The sequence below is a fragment of the Lucilia cuprina genome, chromosome 3 (assembly GCF_022045245.1).
Source record: "Lucilia cuprina isolate Lc7/37 chromosome 3, ASM2204524v1, whole genome shotgun sequence".
Taxonomy (NCBI): Eukaryota; Metazoa; Arthropoda; class Insecta; order Diptera; family Calliphoridae; genus Lucilia; species Lucilia cuprina.
In genome coordinates this window covers 46208888-46229754 of record NC_060951.1, presented here as the reverse complement: position 1 = coordinate 46229754, position 20867 = coordinate 46208888, and the positions used below count along the sequence as shown (strand labels likewise).

Here is a 20867-nt window from a genome sequence, read left to right as displayed (position 1 = left end):
AATATATATACTTTATAGGGTCGGAAAATTATATTATAGAAATTACAAACGGAATGACAAACTTATATATACCCTTCTCACGAAGGTGAAGGGTATAAAAATATATGTGTGTCTTTAGAAAAACATAAAATAAATATCCTTAAAAGCATCATCATTTGAAATGTAAATAAACATTTAAATTTGCATAAAACAAAACAAAACAACAAAACAAAAGACAAGACACCTTGAATAAAAAACAAAAAGACCACAAAATGACAAAATTACAAAAAAACACACAAAACAGAACAAAAATAACCAGCAAGCAATGTCGTAAGTAAAATATTAAATTTTATGCAAATCTAAGACAGCTAACAAGAAAAGGGACAGAAAAAATCAATATATAACAACCATAACATTTAAATTCAATGTTTAAAACATTTACAGAAAATTGTATATATATATAATATTACAAATAAAAATAAAAACTGAATTGAAATTAGACGAAAAGTAAAGTTTTAGTAGTAATGGTAGCAAAGGGAAGTATAAATTACCAAGCAGATACAAAAACAATAAAAACAATATTTACTTTATAGAAACATTTGGACAAAATTCTGTATAAATAAACAAGCAAATGTCTTAAATAAGAAGCTATAAACCTGTTAAGGCTTAAGGTCCTGAAACAAATATAACTATACATAAGAAAATAGCTAAGCATACAGAAATGTATAACATGCAACAGAACACAAGAATTAGCAAACCAAAATAACCGGATACTAAACTAAAAACCACACAAATACACAAACAAACTGGAATAATAAAGATGGCTTAAGTTTAGCATGGTGGTGACAACAACTACGACACTCAAACACTTACTAATACATTTACACAGAGACAAACTATTAGCAAAAAGGATATGGAGAATTGTAAAACAATATTAAATTGGTAACAACCACTTGTATATTAAAATAAACTAACGGTATATTTGTGTATAGTAAAACTGTAGAAATAGTAGTATTTTTTAATAACAGGAAACAGAATACAACCAGACATTTTGGGTTTTTCACATTTGGCAGAGTAGTTTTGGCTTATGCTGCAAAACCATATGTATAAATAACATTTACATATGTACGTATGTGTGTGCTGAAATATAAATACTATGTATATAAAGCAACAGGAAACTCAATACTTTTTTTCCGATAAGGTCCTTTGAACATCTTTTGTTGTTGTTTATTAAAAAGTCATACTCATACTTGGAAAGTTAATATTTAAAACTAAAACTACCATATTGCTTAAAGTAAAATGAAACCATATTCTTTTACTTCCACTTCTTTAACGACCACATCATCACCATTTGAAATAACTCCTTAAAATGTTCATTCCATTTCTATTAAAGTGTTCAGGACTCTTGTAATACTGTTGATAGTTTTTCTCTTTTTCTCTTGTTTCTCCGGGGAAAAGGAAATAGTAGTAGTAACGCATGTCCTTATGTCTGTCTATCTAACTTTAGATGTCACTCAGTGTCAACTTCAATATTTATAAAATATTTATAGAAAAAAAAAAATAATAAAAATAAACAACATCAAAGGAGTAAACTCTAGACAAAGTTTATAACGTAAACAAAAGGACTTTAGATGTTAGAAGATTGTGTAAAAATAAGATTAGTTGAGAGTTTGGACAATAGAAACTTGTTTAGTGTCCTTTCTTTATATCACATATCTACACACAATTAAGACTTTAATGTATTTGACAGATAGTTATAAAATGTAAGCAAAATTATTGTTAGTCTTTTATGTAGCAATATTTTGTTGGTTTAATTTGTTGTTGATAATTAAATGGTTTAATTATAGAATTTAAATTTCTTTAAAGAAACGATGCGAGCAGAATTTTTAATTGAAATTTGTATGTTTTTTAAAAAACCTTATAGCCAAATTAAAATTTTTCTTTTGAATAGTGTAAAATTGTTAAAAATGCCTTAAAGTATGCAATAACAAAATAACAGCAGTTTTGCAAATAATCTGCTCTGGGAATAGTCTCGAAAAATCTAAAACCTGTTACAAAAATAAAATGTGATTAAGTTGAGGCCCTATTATTATAGAGTTCAAAAGAGCCATCAAGGCTAATATAGAACTTGTTTTTACAGCTTTTTGATTGGACATGCGGTTTTTACACGTAAAAACCTCTACACCCCTTATATTTTAAAATAGTCGTCTTAGCGGTTTATGTGTAATCGACTGAAAACTAAAACTTCAACGCAATTTTTCAAAAAAATTTTAAACTAAACACTTCTCATGATGCCTGCAACATATATATTTAAAACTTCCCACTAGTTTCCTTAGTTTCTGAATTTATCGATTACGAACAAACATTTCTCTTTTATTTATGTAGATTTAACAAAACTATTTTCCCATCAACAAATAATTTTTTTATATTTAACGTCTAAAAGTATGCAACGTTTACTATAACAGATATTTAAGAATAAAAAGTTCTGCGAATAATCTCGAATAATAGTAGAAACTAAAACAACTAAATTTTTTTTATCTTAACTAAATACATTTTATAACAAAATTTCATTGAATACACAGAAAATTCTTTTATAGCACAATTACCTAAAAGTATGCAACTTATTTTTTAAATGTTTTTAAGACAGAAATGACGAGTTCTTGAAATAGTCGCGAAAATTGCTAGAATAGAAAATATTCGATAATTTAGCTACAAAACTACTCTTTAAATGAGATTTTCTAATAATTTTAGAATTTTTAGAAAATCTTATTCAAAAAAATTCTGAAATAACAAGTTCTGCGAATATTTTCGAAAAATACAATAAAATTTTTCGATTACAACTATTTAAATATATAAATGCTTAAAAGTATTGTGCATATTTCCTTCAAAAACTATTAACATTATATATTTTAGAAAAACTCAGTTCTGGGAAAATTTTAAGAATAAAAAAAATTTTAATTATTTCTTTAAATAAATTATTCTGCAAAACATTTTATACATATTTCTTCTTCTAATTTTCACTTTTTCTACAAAATGTCCCAATTAAAATGTCTCATGACCATGACATTAAAACGAATCATCTCAATAACAAATGATACTCAAAGCAAACATTTTGTTTACCTCAAGTAAATTAAAATAAATTTTTTGCTCGACAAAAAAAAACATTTTAAGATATTTTACCTTTAAATCTAAAAATTCAGTATATTCGTTTCTGTATGCACGTATAATTTCAGCCTTGTGCAAGCATGTGCCTGGCTGATCGTGTTTATTGGAAAGTTTTCAAGTGTCATGCTGCCTGGTGTCTGTTACAGTTTAAAATTTCATGGTCAGGGTTGTGCCAAAAAAAAATTCTATAAATATATTGTAAACAGTAAAGTAAAAAATAAAAATACTAAAAAAACTATATGTATATAAATAACAACTCGTATAAGAAAATTAAACAATAAAAAACTTTACAAGTGCAACAGACTGTTGCAAAGAAGCAATTTAGGAATTTGTTTTTATATTTTTTCACGCCTTTTTACTGAACTTGTTCTTAAACTTGAAAATAAAGTAATTTCGCTTATTTTTTACAGCCAAAAAGTATAAAGAAAATGTTTAGTGAATAAATATTTATTTGTTGCTATAAAGAGCTTTTCCAATTTGCAAACAAACACACAAACAAGTTACAAGTGAAATGTTAGCTGTAACCTAAACTATTATAGTGGGAAATAAATTTGTTATAGTTGTTGCTGTTATATGTTGTCTGCTGTGTTTTTTTTTTTTTTTTTTCTTTTTAGTACTGTTAATGTTGTTGTCACATGTTGTCTGTTGCTGTAAAATATTTAGTACTTTTGGTTATGGCCAACATGTCGCATTGCGCACCTAATTCTTTTTCTGTTCTATTCACAAACCATAATTTTGTGAATGAAATTCCCACAAAAACCATGGTATTCATTTGTTTGGGGTTTTTTTATATGTTTGTGTGTGTGTGTCTCTACCACTTGATAAATGTTGTATTCTTTATACCTCTGGGGAAAATTGTTCTTTAAATATTTTATAACGGTGAAATTTTTCCAACTGCAGTTGTTTTTTTCATGTGAATATGTGTATTTTAGCGCCTAGCACGCGCCTCGTTCTCTGGGGTATAATGTTGCTGATGTATAGCATACATATTCTTAGTTGCACAGTGGGTTTGTTGAATTTAAAATTTAAAAAAAAAAATAATCAATAATCTGTTCTTAAAAATATCTAATGCAACTTTCTGTTATCAAAATTAAGTTCTAGTTTCATAAATAAATTATTAATTCTGGTAATATTTACGAAAAATTCTAGAATTTAAAATAATTAAAAATTTTAACAATGTTTTAAAATAATTTTAGTTGCATAAAGGGTTTGTGGCCTCCGGAAGTTTAGGTTAGGTTATGCAGACTGCTTACTAACAATAGTAAGTCTTTGTAACGTCTATAAAGACGTTACTAACCTACCTCCGGTATGTTAGTGCTTAGTGTTCTAGTCTGGTAGACCGGAGGTGTTGGTTTCGATTCCCACCTGAGACACTGGTTAAGGAGCGCACAACAGGCCCGATAGAGGACTAGGTGTATTTCTTCGGATTTGATGTATATACATCCTCCTTTCAAACTAACTAAAGGGTTTGTTAATATAAAAATGTGAACATAATAATGCAGTCTTAGATTTTTCAGAAATAGTTTCTTGTCAACAATATTTAAAAAAATTGTTTTTGTTACACCTTAAAGTATGCAACTTTTTGCTATAATTTATGTTTTTCAAATAAATGAGCTGGGAATATTCTCATAAAATTCTAGAATCTAAACTAAATAAATATTTTGAAAACAAATAATTCTATTTATAGAAAATTTCACTAATATTTTGTGCTTGTAGTTCAAAGTTTAAAGTTATTCCTAGAATTATGCAGCTTTTTTTATAAATAAATAACTTGTTGAATATTCTCGAAAAATCTTTGAATCTGAAATAATTTAGCTTTTATTATTATTTTTTTTTTTAATATTAGAACTTAATTAGTAGGTTGATAGAGTTTAAAATTTCATTAGGTCAAATGTGTTTTATGTATCAAACAAGATATTTACTATTTTGCAAGAATGTACTGAAATTAAAAATATATTTTTTTAATAGTCGAATAGTCATAGTTTTATTTTATTTAGTTTTGATTGATTTCAATTAAAAACTTATAGAGACTTTATATCAATATGTAAAAATTTCTAATTCTGGGAATATTCATGAAAAAAGTCAAAATCTAAAATAACAAAGTAATATGAAATGTTTAGACGTTCATAGTTAGAACGATCTCAAGTATTTCCTTCTATACTGGATATTTAAAGTTTTATTAATTATAATTTGTTCTGAAGCATAAATGCCTTAAAGTATGCAATTTTTATAGTAGCAACCAAAATTAATGTTATTATGAAATAATCAGTTCTGGGAATATTCTCGAAAAAAGTCAACATCTCTAAGAATTAATTTTTTTTTAAGAAATTGTTTTGCAAAACATTTTAAACAGATTTACTCAAAAATTTATTACAAAACTCAATTTCTAAACAAGTTATGAGTTAGTTTCCTCTACTTTTGATTCTATTTATAATTTCTTTTGATCCACTGTTTTTCACCTAATGTTTTATTAAAATTCTAATATTGTAGTTTGTATCATGTTTCGTTGCATTGCGTTACAAATTTCTATTGATCACAAGCAACACATGACAAGATAGAATATACCACCATGTTCTTTTAAGCTTGTGAATTTTTTAACAGTTACAAGTGCAGCTAGTACAAAAAAATATACATACATATAAAGTACTTACATATTTGTTAAAAACTATTTTATTACAAAAGCAGACTAAATTATTACAATGCATGGATTGTAACAACGTTTTAAAAGACAGCGAACGACAAGCTTAAGCGAATCGTAGAAATATTTAAAAGTTTAGACGATTCTGATACTTTTTTAGGGAATATTTTTTCCCCAAAGCTCATAAATATTTTGCTTAAAAGTTATATTTAATGTTTAGTATTATATTAATATTTTTAATAGCAAATATTTTAAGTAATTTAGGTGAAATACGAACGGCTTTAATTGGATTGCAAGGATCTAGAATGCAAAAATATTTTAATGGTTTTACAGTAAAAATTCGGATGTGCCACAAAGAGAATAATGAAACCTTTTTTGCTATTGGTCATAAAAAATATGGCACCTAACTCCTTTAACATTTCACCTCCCTGCTACGCTTATTACAACTCACATGTCTGTAAATATATATATATTAAAACTTGAATAAACCGCAACAGATTTTGTCATGTTCTGTTCATAGTACTGTTTCTCTCAGACATTCTGAACAGGAAAAAATTTTCAACCAAATCCACATATAAACACAAGGATATAGAATGAAATGTCAGGAACAAAAACAACTTTTTTAGAAAATAAAAATTGTTGTAAATTTATATGTTCTATAACTCGTAAACCACAAAATAGTAAAATAAAACTGAAAAAAATAAGAAAAAACTAAACTTTGCAATAAAATAAATGAAGAACACTTGAAAATGTTACTTCGCACATGGTCCTACGAACCAAAAAATAGTCAATAGTAGGAACTTCTTCTAATGACCACATTAAAAAGCAAAACTAAGTATGACAGAGAAACAAACACTTTGGACATTATTACTCCATGGGGTGTAAAAGTTATTAAAAACAAAAAGAATATTGCTATTTTAACAACATGAAATTAAATTTATATTGAAGTCTTAATTAATAATAAACTAAGGAGCTGATTAAAGTTTGGAAAGAGAAAATAACATAAGGAGGAAATAATGGAAATAAATTAACCAAGAAATGTTAAAATATTTCATTTAAAATTAAACAATTTTATTTAAAATTTTAAGTTTCCAGATTCTTACAAACACTTTTTTATCCAACTTTTGTCATGTTTGTCTTTAAAAACTGACACGAAATTTTAAAATAAAGTTCAAAAAGTTCCATTAAAATTCTTTATTTTATTTTTTTTAATATTCATTTGATTTATTTTAAAAGTGAAAAAAAATTCATGAAAAAAGTTAGGCATTTAAACACATCTTTTTCAAGGATATAAAATGAATTTAATTGTACCATTTTATGATTTACTGCACTTAAATATATTCATAAAAGAACACAATATCAAATTTCTTTCTAGCCTGCAACACAGATACCCGGCAGTTCTAGGTGTCTAGTGATTTTAAAAAGGAACCTAACAATTTTTTAAACAAGACACCAGTTTTATTAATAATTAAAGATTTTTGAAAAAAAATTAAGAAAAGTTTAATTTGACTTCCTCTTAAATTACTTAAAGGCACAAAACTGACAATTGACTACACAGCTGATTACCAGTGATAAGTTAAGTAAACAATTGACTCTTTTTTTTAAACTAAACATTTATATAATTTGAAGTCAAGCTGTTAAGCCTAAACCTTCTTCAAGGACTCTCTGAGTAAATTCAAACCAAATTTAAAGTTCAAAAGCAAATACTCGCTGCTACGTATTTGTATATCAAACAGCTGTTAAAACCAAGTTTATTGATTTTTTTTGCTCGAGCAAAAGCATTTTTTCAATAACATGAATACTAAAACTGAAAGAAGAGACACTTATGTTTCTTTTTCCCCTATAAAAAAAAGACTCTATATTTTTATTTATGAATATTCAACAATATTAAAACGATAAAAGTGTCTGTGAGCCAATGGAAAAATAATAATAAAAAAAGTATTATGCAGGAGTTAAAACAAAAACAACAACAAGAACAACATTAACCAGTAGTAAAGACAATTCTGTTTTATATAGTAGATTGTAATACTTTTTAAGTGTTTTCCTTTACAACTTTATAGCAGACAAATTTGTATTGATTGTTTTAAGGGCAAAGTAGAAAGAACGAAAAAACTGCAAAGTATTTGTATTGCAGTAAGCAACATATGTTGCAAGTAATAACAACATCATCATCAGTAGCATTATTATTTGTAATTTTCTGTTTTTTTTAATATTAATCTATATGCATTATATATTTATCACATTTGCAATAAAGGAATTGACTTTAATGGTTAATTTAAAGAGAGTATTTCTTGTAAAAATAAATGAATTAAAACGTTTATTGAAAATTCTCGGGAATATTCTAAGAATTTGTTATGTTTAAAATAATTTGAAACTTATTTTTGTAACATATTTTTAGGCTTAATATTTGTCTAACGTGTATTGATAAGCAAATTTCACTGTTTGTGCAAATTTGAAATTATCTCAATCAAATCTATTTATAGATTTTACTCATAATTTAAAATATTTTCGTGAACATTCCAAGAATTTATTTTGTCATTACTGCACTTATTTATATTTACTTTGTATGACTTAAAGAATGCTAACGGAAGTGAAAATGTAGCGGGCTTTAAAAACCAAAATGTTTCGTGAATATTCCAGGTATTTGTTCTAGACAAATTCCAAATTAAAATTTCAGTTCTGCAACGAGTTCTAGAATATATGGTTAAAGCATCTACTCGTTCTATTTTGACATCGTTTGAATGATGTTTGCTGAAAACTGTCACCTTCGGAACTGGTTCTATGGAAGTATTATTTAGTCGACACTTGATTGATTTTTGATTCGAATCTGTCATACTTAGAACTAAGTATGTTTTAAGAAATCTTAGGACAATACATATACACTTTCTTTAGAACAGTTCTGGAACCAGTAATTTTCCACATTTCTTTAAAATTTTGACGAATTGAACTAGTTTTGTTATAAAGTTGATGAACACGACGATAAAGGTTGAAAAATGTATCAAAACTCAGAGACAACATTATATTTTATTTAAAACTCTGAATTGATAGAAAAGTAATCCTGTAAAAGTATTATTTAGTCGACACTTATTGATCTCTGTTTTGAATTTGTGACGCCTAGAAGTACGAAGCCCTAGGGAATCTTTGGAAATGCACTTTTTTAAAACAGTTCTAAATCAGTTTTTTCACATTTTCTTAAAATTTTGAAGAATTGAACTAGTTTTGTTATATTTTTTTATAAAGAATTCTGAAATCGAAAAACTTAATCTTTGTTGTTAAATTGACAAAATTCTTTATGGAAAAATGTAAATCCCGAAGCTACCTATAGTTTTTAATGACAGTCGTAGAGACAGACAGGCACAAAGCTAAATTGACTGCGCCAATTTTTAAGGATTCACGGTTGAATATTTCATTGTTTAAATTACAAAAAGAATGATAAATCTATTAATGTTTGATGTTCTCACGAAGCTGAAGGTTAAAATAATTTTTTTCTTAATTTAAAAACAATCGTGAATATTCCAAGAATTTTTATTACTAACTTGTGGTGAAAAAATTACTGCATACTTTTAGGTTTAAGGTTCATATTAAGCCAACTTCAAAATTTGTATAAAACTTTAGTTTTATCGTATTTAAATTTATTTTATTAAACTTGAATTTATTTAAACTTAAATTTAACAAACTATTACTTTATTATCTTTACAGGTGAGGTTTTCTAAAAATTTTAATAAAACTTTTATTTAAATCTACAACACACGTGAGTTTAAGTTTTTAAAGAAAAACCTTTCCTTCCTAAACAAAGTCTAAATTAATTTTCATAATTCTATTATATACTTATTTTAAACTTATTTTATTAGAACCTTTTAATTTTCTTTATCATTAAATCTTATCTACTTTTTGCCAAAATTGTATTTTTTTCTGAATTTAATATTCTTAGCAAATACCAGCCATCAATTGTGGTTAAACACTTGAAATCCTGGTAAATAAGAAAATATTTACTAGAAGAAAATCCAAAATAAAATAAAAAGTAAATTCTATTTAAATACTTTCTTTAATAATATGTAAATATTACCAGAACGTTTTGCTAGATGTAAATATAATACAATGACAACACCAAAATAAAACCAACCCTATGATTGAAAATTTAAAGGAATAAATTGAAAATAGACAAAGTTAGACGAATTTGAAATAACCTACAGTTTAAAGGGTTTTAATAAAATTATTTAAGTTTTTATTAAAAACCATCATTGTTGAAAATTCAAAGTCTATTGATTATAAAAGCTGTTGCCTTTGAAAAGAACTAGATTTTTCAGATATTATATCTTTAAAAAATCTCAACTATTTACATATAGATCGATTTAGAAAATTGTAACAGTTTTATTGACAATATATTGATATTTCATCTGGTTCAGTAGACCTATATAATTTTGAATTTGACAAGAACAGATTCTTGGAACATTCGCGATCTATTAATAACTAAGCTAAGAAAACTTATTTTAACACACGACAGACAGACATTGCTACCTTAACTTCTTTATCTATGAAGACCTAGAAAATGTTCATATGCAAGGCTTATAGACGTTCTGAACGTAATAACAAATATATAAACTTAAAACTGTAGGGTACCTTTTTGTGAAATCTTCACTGACATTTGCAGTACTCTAAATAAATAGTAAACAAAGTCTGCATAAGACTTTTACAACAAATAAAAGTAAATGAAAAATAAATACACAATTTCACCAAGTCAGATAAATAATCATCCAGAGATGCATTCAAGTATTTTAAATAATAAAATAAAAATAATATCATAATAATATAAATAACTTTCACAATACTAATCTCTAAGAAACCGACTGTTTGTGACATGTACACAGTGAGAAAAACACGTTTTAAAATTATACAAATTGACCAAATTAACAAGTGTTTATAATCAATGACATCCGTTGTCAAAGTAAGTAGGGATAGTTATCAAATACACAGCAAAAATATACAAAATCTAAAACGTTATTAACTCAACAAAAAATACCAAAGTGACAACGCTATGATGTCAAAACAGAACGCTGTGTTGTCGAAATCAACAACGATGCATTGCCGAAATGATATAAAATATAATCGAAATGACAACAAAGCGTTGTTACAATGACAGCGATATATCGTTTAAATTACAACCAATTAATTTTATACACATCCATTGTCGAATGTTAACAGATGTAGTATGCTCACTGTTTAACAACGGATTGTAACATTTGCGATACATTCCTATCAAGTTTTTCCCTCGGTGTACGAGGTTTAAGTTAAATAATTTCGAAAAGTCTCCAAGGAAAACAATTTTTAAGCCTTAAAGAAATGATTATGATTTATATCACCATCGTTTTAAAATAGTCTCGTTATAATATTTTTTTTATTTATTATATTGCTATTTATATCAATATTTTTTTGGGGGTTGTTTGCTTTAAATCAATTTTCTATTTTAAGATGTTATATGCATTTGAAAGCTATTTTTATTTAAAAATTAATAAACGTTAAGGAATTTTTTCCTTTCCATTTCATTTTACTTAACCACTTTTATTTGTTTTTTTCATTTTCTTGCATTTTTTTAAAGTTTCAAGCTGTTTCTAATACTTTAGGTAATAGGAATAAGGAAATAACTTCTTGTATTCTAGAACTTTTTAAAATTTTTTAAAATATTTAAAAAATAACTCGCTTAAAATATTTCGTGAATATTCCAAGAATAGTACTATTTGTTAAAATGTGCAGAAATTATGTGGCATACTTTTAGGCGTAATATATTTACCTTAGTTTTAAATGAGCTAATCAAAACATTTCCTCAAGCGCTCTATTTTAAAAATGTACTCGAACAAAGTCTACCTTTACTCAAATATACCTTAGTATTTAACAATATATTCCTCGTATTTCTTACAACTCCATATCCTATTCATTGCTAAGAATTTAATTTTGATTTGTAGTTTTATTCCAGCCATCTTCTATTTTAAAATACATCTTACACTTAATTTCATTCTTCATGTCTTACAAATAAATTTGAATAGAATTCTTCTTTCGTTTTACTTATACTCTTATAAGAAAATCGTTTTACTTATGTTTTAAGTCTTTTTCAAGGGATTATATTTATATTTTATGGCTGTTAAAGTTAAAAATCCTTAAAACAATCTATGGGTTTTTTTTTTCTTTATGATTTATGTTGTATTTTAAGTAACAAACTTTACATTTGTATAAAGATGTTTTAATATTCGTACTTACATTTACTTTATCTTCTACTCCATTGTCTTCCATTAATGTGTCTGATTGTGGTGGTTGTGGGGGCACTGTCTGGAAGAAAATGTACACGGATATGCAGATGAGTGTGGGAATTTATGAATCATCATAAAGATTAATTATATTACTTAAAGAGTAGACATTTATTTATTTTTGATTCTTATAAAAGATATTCAAAAGGCCTTGAAAAGTCTTTTTTTTAAGAATTTTATGTTTTGATACTATTAGCTGCTCAATTAAAAGCCAAAAGAGAGAGATCAACAATTATAAACGTTACAGAACATTCTATGGTCCACTTGCTATGGAATTATAAAGGATGCAGTTTCTATAGTATTAAAATTCCTCGATCATAGATTTGTCTATAAACTAGATTATGTTTTCGACTACACAACTGTTTATAATCTCTTGACTAGCGTAGAGTCTATAGCCTCTTGACTATTCAACAATTTCGAATACAGAACGGTCTATATAAAAGAGTATTTTGTCTATAGAATATCGAATCGCTATCGAACTGTATATAGTCTCTTGACTAAAGATCAGTCTGTAATGATCTCGACTAAAGATTAGACGACTATAATAGACAATAGTCTCTCGACTATAGAAAAGCCTCTCGGTTATAGATCAGTTTGGTATTCATTCGACTATAATCCACTTTTAATTATTTGACTATAGAAATGTCTATAGTCATTCGAATATAGACCAATCCAAAGTCTGTTGACTATCGAAAATCTAAAGTCTTTTGACTGTAGATCTGTTTGTAATGATCTCGACTAAAGATTAGTCAAAGTTCAAAAAACTGTCGACTAAAGATAAGTCTCTCATCTATCGAAATGTCTACAGTCATTCGAGACTAAAGCCATTCTCTTGACTATAGATCAGTCTATAGCCTCTTTACTATAGACTAGTCAATGGTCTCTACACTACAGTTTACTCTGTCGACTATAGAAAGGTCTGGCTTTTCGCTTTAGACAATCTCGACTATTTATCTACAGATAATTGACTATAGATCACTATATAGTCCTTTCACTATAGGTAAGTCTATAGTCTTATTATTATAGATCTTAGATAGTCTCTTGATTACAGATCAATCGCTCGACTATAGAAATGTTTAGCTTTTTTTATTAGAAACTATATAGTCGATTGATAATGGTTTCCTCTATAGGCCCTCGATTGTAGAACTAGCCAACTCTTTATTTATGATGTCCTTACAGTAGATATAAATAAATAATTTTACATAAATTTTATTTTCCATTAAAATAATTTATCCTGCATCAACATTTCCTTTCGACTAATTTAGCAAATAAACATGTTGGCAACTTAATTAGTAAGGAAATCCGTTTTAAATAAAAATAACTGTAATAGAGAGAACTGAACACAAACTAAAGGAAAATCCTTTACCCTAATGTAAAATGTTGCTGATGGCAACCTTTTATTTGTTAAATTAAAAAGCACCGGAAACAAATCCAGCTAAAAATACAAAAAAAAAATCACATCAACAACAACAACAGTAATGAAATATAGAATCCAACTGACATAAACCAAAAACAATAATGATAAAGGATAAAACAAATATTAGTTGTCTATTCGACTTCGTCGAATGATATAAACCATACACCTGAAGGATTTTTCAATGATATTTTGATATTTATGGGGCTTTGACAAGCAGAATTGGATCTAGTTATAAGATATCTGGTGCCTTTTAATTTCAATTAACAAACAGATAAGCATTGACGTAATCTGGGGTTTTATCATTCTGGAAGGTTTATTTGATAGATTTGTTAAAGTTTTGGGACTTTCGGACATCTGAAATTTCGAAAACTGCATTATGATTAACACTTTAACAGGCGGACATTGCTACATCAAGAACTCTATCTGCAAAATTATTGTTACAAACATCATGACAAACTTATATAACCTATCTTTATTACAATACTGAAGTTCTTAAAAAAGGAATAACATGGGTTACTAAGCCAACCGCACTCATCATTACAACTCAACTGTAAAGCAAAATTGTTGATGGCTTTAGTGATGAGGAATATGATGGCGATGATGATGATGATGCTGCTGTTAACAGGCAACATTTGATGCATTTCATATAGCTAAACCCTAAGCTTTGTTAAACAAAATTTTTAATTTTTATTTCATTGAAGCGTTTTATTTTCAAACAAATCAAAAGGATTTTTAATCAAAATTTTGTTAACTAGATTTTTATTTTTATATTTTTTTAATAAACCTAATTACAGAGTTTGAGTTAATGAACTTTTCTGTAAATTAAAGTCATTTTTTAAAAGCAGTTGTCATGGTGTGTATTAATAAACATTAACTATTTGACTGCAGTTCAAAATGTAACTAATATTTTACTTTAATATCACACAGACATAGAAATAAATAACACCATTTCCTTAAAAAAATTTAATCTACTAAAAACTTAAAATTTTAACGTTAAAATACTTCAGAGTTCCCTTTTTTTGAAAAAAATATCTAAAATTAAGTATAATGTGCCCTTAAATAAAGTAAGTTTATAATTTCTTCCTCAGAAAATGGGAAACAGTGTTTTCTATTTCCTTTATAAAATTTTAAATTCTTTCTTTCAGTACACATACATGTAAATATTTTGTCAGTGTCACATCCAACAGATGTTACCATAAACTGTGATTAGTGAGTTTAACATTTTAGTTTATTACATAAGTATTTAACACTTCTCTACCAAATGCTCCTGTAACATGTTTTCTCCTATTCCTTATACTATGTCTCTTCTTCGTATTCTTGTCCTGCCAAAGTATTTAATCTTGTCAAAACAAAAAAAGACAAAAAAAATAACATACTAAAAAAAATTAAAATGTCCAAGTTTTCTGTCACTAACATTTGTGTCCTGTTTTTACTACTCGTCCGTCGGTCATTTATTCTTCAATCTGTTTGTATTTTTTGGCTTCTTTTTGTTGTTTGTCTCCATTACAACTGTGATTTTTTTGTCTGTTTGCTTGTTGTTTTATCCCCTTCAGAAAAAAAGGAAAATAAAATGTCTCCCCTTTTTTAGCTTTTTGATTGTGCAGTTTGTTGGGAAATGGAATAATAAATGACTTCTAACATGAACCAAATTAAATCATGATTTTTTGTGTAGTTTTTGTTTTTACTACTAAATTCGAAAAATCAAAGAAACGAAAAAGGAAAATTTAATTTGCAATTAATTTAAAAATGCATAGAAATTAGTCAATTGTACATTTGTAAATGTAATTTTAGTAAGAAATTAGTTTTGCTGTTCGTGAATATTCCAAGAGAATTTTTCAACTACCTGTCTTTCTATCTATCTACACGCAGAGAAAAAACATGGTTGTGGTAACCATGTTTTAAGAGCAACATATTATGGTTAAAATTGTAATTGTAGTCTAAATATATTATGGTTATTGTGACAATTTTAAAATATCATTTTATGGTTAAAATCAGCTAAAACATTTTATCATAATATTTCTTATTTAACATAATATTGTTTGTTATACATGACTATATTATGATCCAATGCGATCAAAATATCGTTAAAAATATATATTCGAAATCAAATTTATTTTGATTACTGAATCAGTACAATTACAGTTTCTAAAAAAGTAAAAACCTTCGTTACTCAAGCCGATTTACAAATTTCAATTTGATTCCCCAAAACATAACTACATTATTTTATATAAAGTAAAATACTTATACATATAATGTTTTCAACCAAATGAGAATTATTTCAACTCTTTCTATTGACGCTTTAAACAACACACACACAAAATAATATGTGTGAGGTGTGTGGCTAAAGTTGTTTTGTTGTTGTAGCAACAGACATAGAAAATATGGTTATTTATAATAACATAACATATAATGGATATATTATAAATATCCATATAATGGTTATACAACATATAGCAACATAACTATAATGGTTATCAGTAAGTTGAAATATTTGTTAGTAACAAAATATGTTTTAGTCGTTACCATTACTTAGTTATTGAAAAAATAATTATTTTACAGTGAATCATACTCAAATTTATAATTGCCATGAACATGAAAATGATTACAGTAACAACAATAATGTTTAAATAGAATTAAAATAACAATTATATGTTTTAGATAACAATATACTGTTACAGTGAACATAGTTTAGTTATAGTAACCATGTCGAACAATGTTTTTTCTCTGCGTGTATCTATCTATCTATCTATCTATCTCTCTATCTATCTATCTATCTATCTATCTATCTATCTATCTATCTATCTATCTATCTATCTATCTATTTATATATCTATCTATTTATATATCTATCTATCTATCTATCTATCTATCTATCTATCTATCAATCTATCTATCTATCTATCTATCTATCTATCTATCTATCTATCAATCTATCAATCTATCTATCTATCTATCTATCTATCTATCTATCTATCTATCTATCTATCATGTTTAAACCATTTCATAGCCTTCATATCCCCCAAGTTAGAAAACTGGTTTCATTCTTTTGCAAATTCATTAAAAATCATTCAAATTTTAAGTGTTTGTTAAAATCAAATTAATTTCAACACAATTCTAAAATTAATTGAATAAAATTGTCTGCAACTTTTTTTTCATTGTGAAACGCAACGAAAGGAATGTTTTCCTTTCAATTAAACACGCACTAAAAAATCAAATAGACAACAGCAGCAAACTCGTTTTTTTTTTTTCATTTCAAGTTCAAACTGCTACCGAACAGAATACACAACTAAATTTCCGTTTTTGCACTTTATTAAATAAAGAGCCAAAAGAAAAACGACAAATGCAAGAAGGGAAACGCCTGTGAATTACTTCAAAACTGTACAGGAGTAAAAAAAACGTATAGATAAGGGCGTATCTAACGCCTTTATATAAGTGAATATATACGTGAAAAAAAGAAAAGCTTTAAACATATTAAAACATTTCTCTACATAAAATAGACTACACTTCAAGATGTCAGCAATACGGGTTTATGAACAAACAATCATGGTGTAAAATAAAAAAATAACAAAGAAAATGTAAGAAGTAAGTGGGGAAAAAAGTTTGTGAGAATGCACTTGAAAAGAATCTCACGAAAAAAGGATGTTTGCCTGCAGGACATAATGACAGTGACACAGACAAAATATTCTATTCTATCAAAAACACACATACAGACTTTAAGCACACACATGTTTATACGGTTTGCAAAAAGGTTTGCCTCGGCATCTAAGAAAATTCATCTTCACTTATTTCTACTCTTAACAAATTCACTTGTTTAGCGTTTTTTCTTCATCATTTTTGTTTATTTCCTTTTTGAGCAGAATATTTATGTGAAGTCACATACATACATAAATATAAATCTTAAATCACCAGTTAACTCCTACTTAAAATCATTTACAGTTTTGTTACCGAAAATGTTTTAATTTTTTTTACTTTAGTTCTTAAGTGTTGTGTGTTTATTTCCTAAATTCCTATAGTTTGAGTTTGTGGTTATAATACCGGCCGACCGGCATTTTTATTGATTTTGCTTATTGCATTTTAACTTTTACTTTTTTGTCGCAGTCTGCTTCCTGCTCCTCTAGTCACAAATTTATCCTTGAAAGTTTCTTTATTTATGCGACTGACTGGGTTTTTGTATTGCTTATCTATTCGAAGTGTTAAATATTCGGTTGAAAGGAAAAGTTTTTTGTTTATTTTGTTGCCTCATAGAAAACTTTTTCTTTTCAAGTTTCTATTTATCGTGAGTGTTTAGTCGTATGTGTAAATTTAGAAAATGTAAATTCAATGCATTTCCGGTTGAAGGGGTAAATGTTTTGTGAACTATAATAGTTTTGTGTAAGTTGTATTTTTACAATATTTTAATCAGAAGTATGTAGAAAAAGTTTTTGGAGCTTTTTATAAAGATTTATATAATTATCTGTATTTTAGGTTGTTCTATATAGGTCCATAGATTATATACTATTGTATAGTCCACATGCATTAGATTGGTCTAGAGATCAATAAATGATCTGTATTCCTAAAACATTAGGTTGTTCGATAATTCCATTTTATTTGCCAGAGAATACAGACTGACGGACTATAAAGTTCAGAGGCTATAGACAGTTCTACTATTCTAAATCTGACTATAGATCATTATGTAATTCAGAGACTATAGTGTATATAGTCCACAAGCTGTAAACTTTCCTATAGTGTAGAATCTATAGACAGTTCTGCCATTCAGAAACTCTAAACTATTCCCTAGATGTATACTGCAGATCGGTCTATAACCAAAATACTATAGTAACTACTCCTTAGCCTGTGGTCTATAGAAACTATATAGTCCACAATTATGACTGTACGCAACAATCCTTAAGATTTCCACGATTTTTAACAATTAAACAACGGATGTGTATAAAATTTAGATTTGGACAACTTACGTTGTCAACATTACATAGTGTTGTCGTACGTATGTTATACTTAGATAACGGATGAATTATAAACATTTTGGTGTCAATTTGGTACCAGGTTTGTACATTTTTCCCCCTCTGTGTAGAAATCAAAGCCTATAAAATACTTTGAATTGTTTTACACTTAAGACAATGAATTGTTCTACAATTACGAATACTTTAAACAAGGATACACATACTTTACACAATTTCATGTCAAAACTAATGATTGTTCTATAGTGCTGATAAACTTCTTAGAAGACTAAAGATTACAGATATAGTTTAGATACTATAAATAGTTATATAGTACATAACTGTAAACCGTTCTACAATATAGAGATTGCAGACCGCTGTATAGTTTAGAATCTAACTTAACAAACGATTTTAAAGTCCATAAACTATACAGTATTCAATAGTCTAGAGCCCTGATCGGCATAAAGCTTTGTTAAGAGCTTTCTTGTACTCTTAATTTCACACTGATGAATAAAAATCGATAAAAACCAGTAAGATAACTTTTTTTTACTCTCTGTCGATGTATAGTCTAGAGCATAAACTGTTTAGAAGACCAGATAATTCAGAGTGCGGCATAGTTTAGATACTAACGATAATTTTATAGTCCAGAACCTGTGGACTGTTCTCCAATCCAGATACTGTAATGTGTTTTTTAGTCTAGAATCTATAAAGACTATAGACTATTCCAAAGACTATTGTTGTTAAGTGCCTAAAAATTATAGTTCAGAGAATATAGACTGTTCTGCTGACAGACACAGACTATGACAAAATTTAAATCTTAATTTATTAAATATTTTCAAAACGCATATTGAACAAATGTATGTCACATTTATATATATTCTTAAAACTGACAGTAGTAGTTGACATTCATATAAAAAAGCTTAAATATTTAAGTACAATTGAAAAATGTTCTTTATTTTTAAGTGCACGTATATAAAAGTATCATATATCCGGTTTACAATAACAAGCACTCAAACACACACACACACACAGAACAATACTAGCACATACAATCATATTTTTCTTCATCTTATTTAAAAAAATAAATGACAAAAACCATTAGAAGAAAAATAAGTTCAAAAATGTAAAATGATGATGAAAAATCACTTTTGCAAAAGGAAAAAAAACATAATAACAAAAAAGCTTTTATAATAAAAATCTTCTTTTAAAAACTTCATACATTAAACATATACATAAGTAAAAAAATCTCTCTAAACAGGATCATAGGTTTCGACAGTATTATTTTGTGTTTTTAGACATAAATTATGATGTTGCAACTGAAAAACAATTTGAAACGTGTGTCTGTTATAAAAATTAAACAATAACTCGCGATAAAGTTTAAAATGTGGAAAAACCATAAAATAACTGAAAATCATGAGGCTGATAATTTTGAAGATAATTTTGGCAGAGTCAGACAGGCAGTAACACATTGACGCATTTAAACGATTTTGTTATAATCATAATAGGAAAAAGTCAGCAATTTAAGCGATATTTCAAATTTAATATAAAAAAAATTTAATGCAAAAAAAAATATTTTTGTATTTATTTTTCTAGTCTTGTTAAATAACACAATATTTGTATGTTTCCTTTTTGGGAATTTCGTTTCTTTAAATGGTATTTGTTTCAGAGCTGGTATTATTTTACATCAAACAAAAACTAAATAAACATAAAGCAAACGACTCGAAACCTAAAAATTTACAGACAGAGGATTACCTTGGCATTTATGAACATTCATATATAAATACAAGTCGCTCTGACTGACGTTGGAACCCAACTGTCTCTTTATCTTTGAGTTTGTCTTTAAGTCTATTTTATATGTTTTTTATGAGCACATTTTTTTACGGTGAAATATTTAAACAAATGGTTATATACATACATTTTTTCTTAGTTATTCTTTTTGGGATAATAGAACCTGCTATTTAATAAGAACATTAGAATAAACAATACTTAAGGTGTAATTCACAGAACTTTGCTCTTCTCAGTAGATAAAAGGGTAACCAAGAGACATTCTTTCTAAAGAAAAGCCTCAGAATAAAAAAAACTAAATAGTTTAATACATAACTTTGTTAGTGGAATTATTTATTAAGAGGATTAATGGTGAAGGCGCTCTTTGCACTAAGCAGAAAGCGAAAGCCGGGTCAAGATGACAAGGTAAAGACAGCCACTGATTACCTTTAGAAATGACGCCACAATGAGAAACAAAAATGTCTATATTTCGTATATAAAACTGAATTGTAACTGACCCAACTAAACTAAAACTGAACTAGAGTTGAACTACAACTGAACTAGAACTATAACTGAACTATAACTGAACTAGAACTGAACTAGAACTGAACTAGAACTGAACTAGAACTGAACTAGAACTGAACTAGAACTGAACTAAAACTGAACTAGAA

At 27.0% G+C, this 20867-nt stretch overlaps 2 protein-coding genes across 7 annotated transcripts in view; one reads left to right on the top strand and one right to left on the bottom strand.

The window, feature by feature from the left end:
• Positions 1-20867, bottom strand: part of LOC111685044 (protein vreteno) — a 125851-nt gene that overhangs the window by 42268 nt on the left and 62716 nt on the right. For all 3 annotated transcript variants that reach the window (XM_046946859.1, XM_046946860.1, XM_046946858.1), the window contains exon 9: positions 12035-12103. The gene's annotated coding sequence lies outside the window, so the exon portion shown is untranslated. The remainder of the gene's footprint in view (positions 1-12034; positions 12104-20867) is intronic.
• The window catches only part of LOC111679282 (protein sprint), a 290124-nt gene that overhangs the window by 219861 nt on the left and 49396 nt on the right, over positions 1-20867 (top strand). The gene's annotated exons all lie outside the window — the stretch shown is intronic.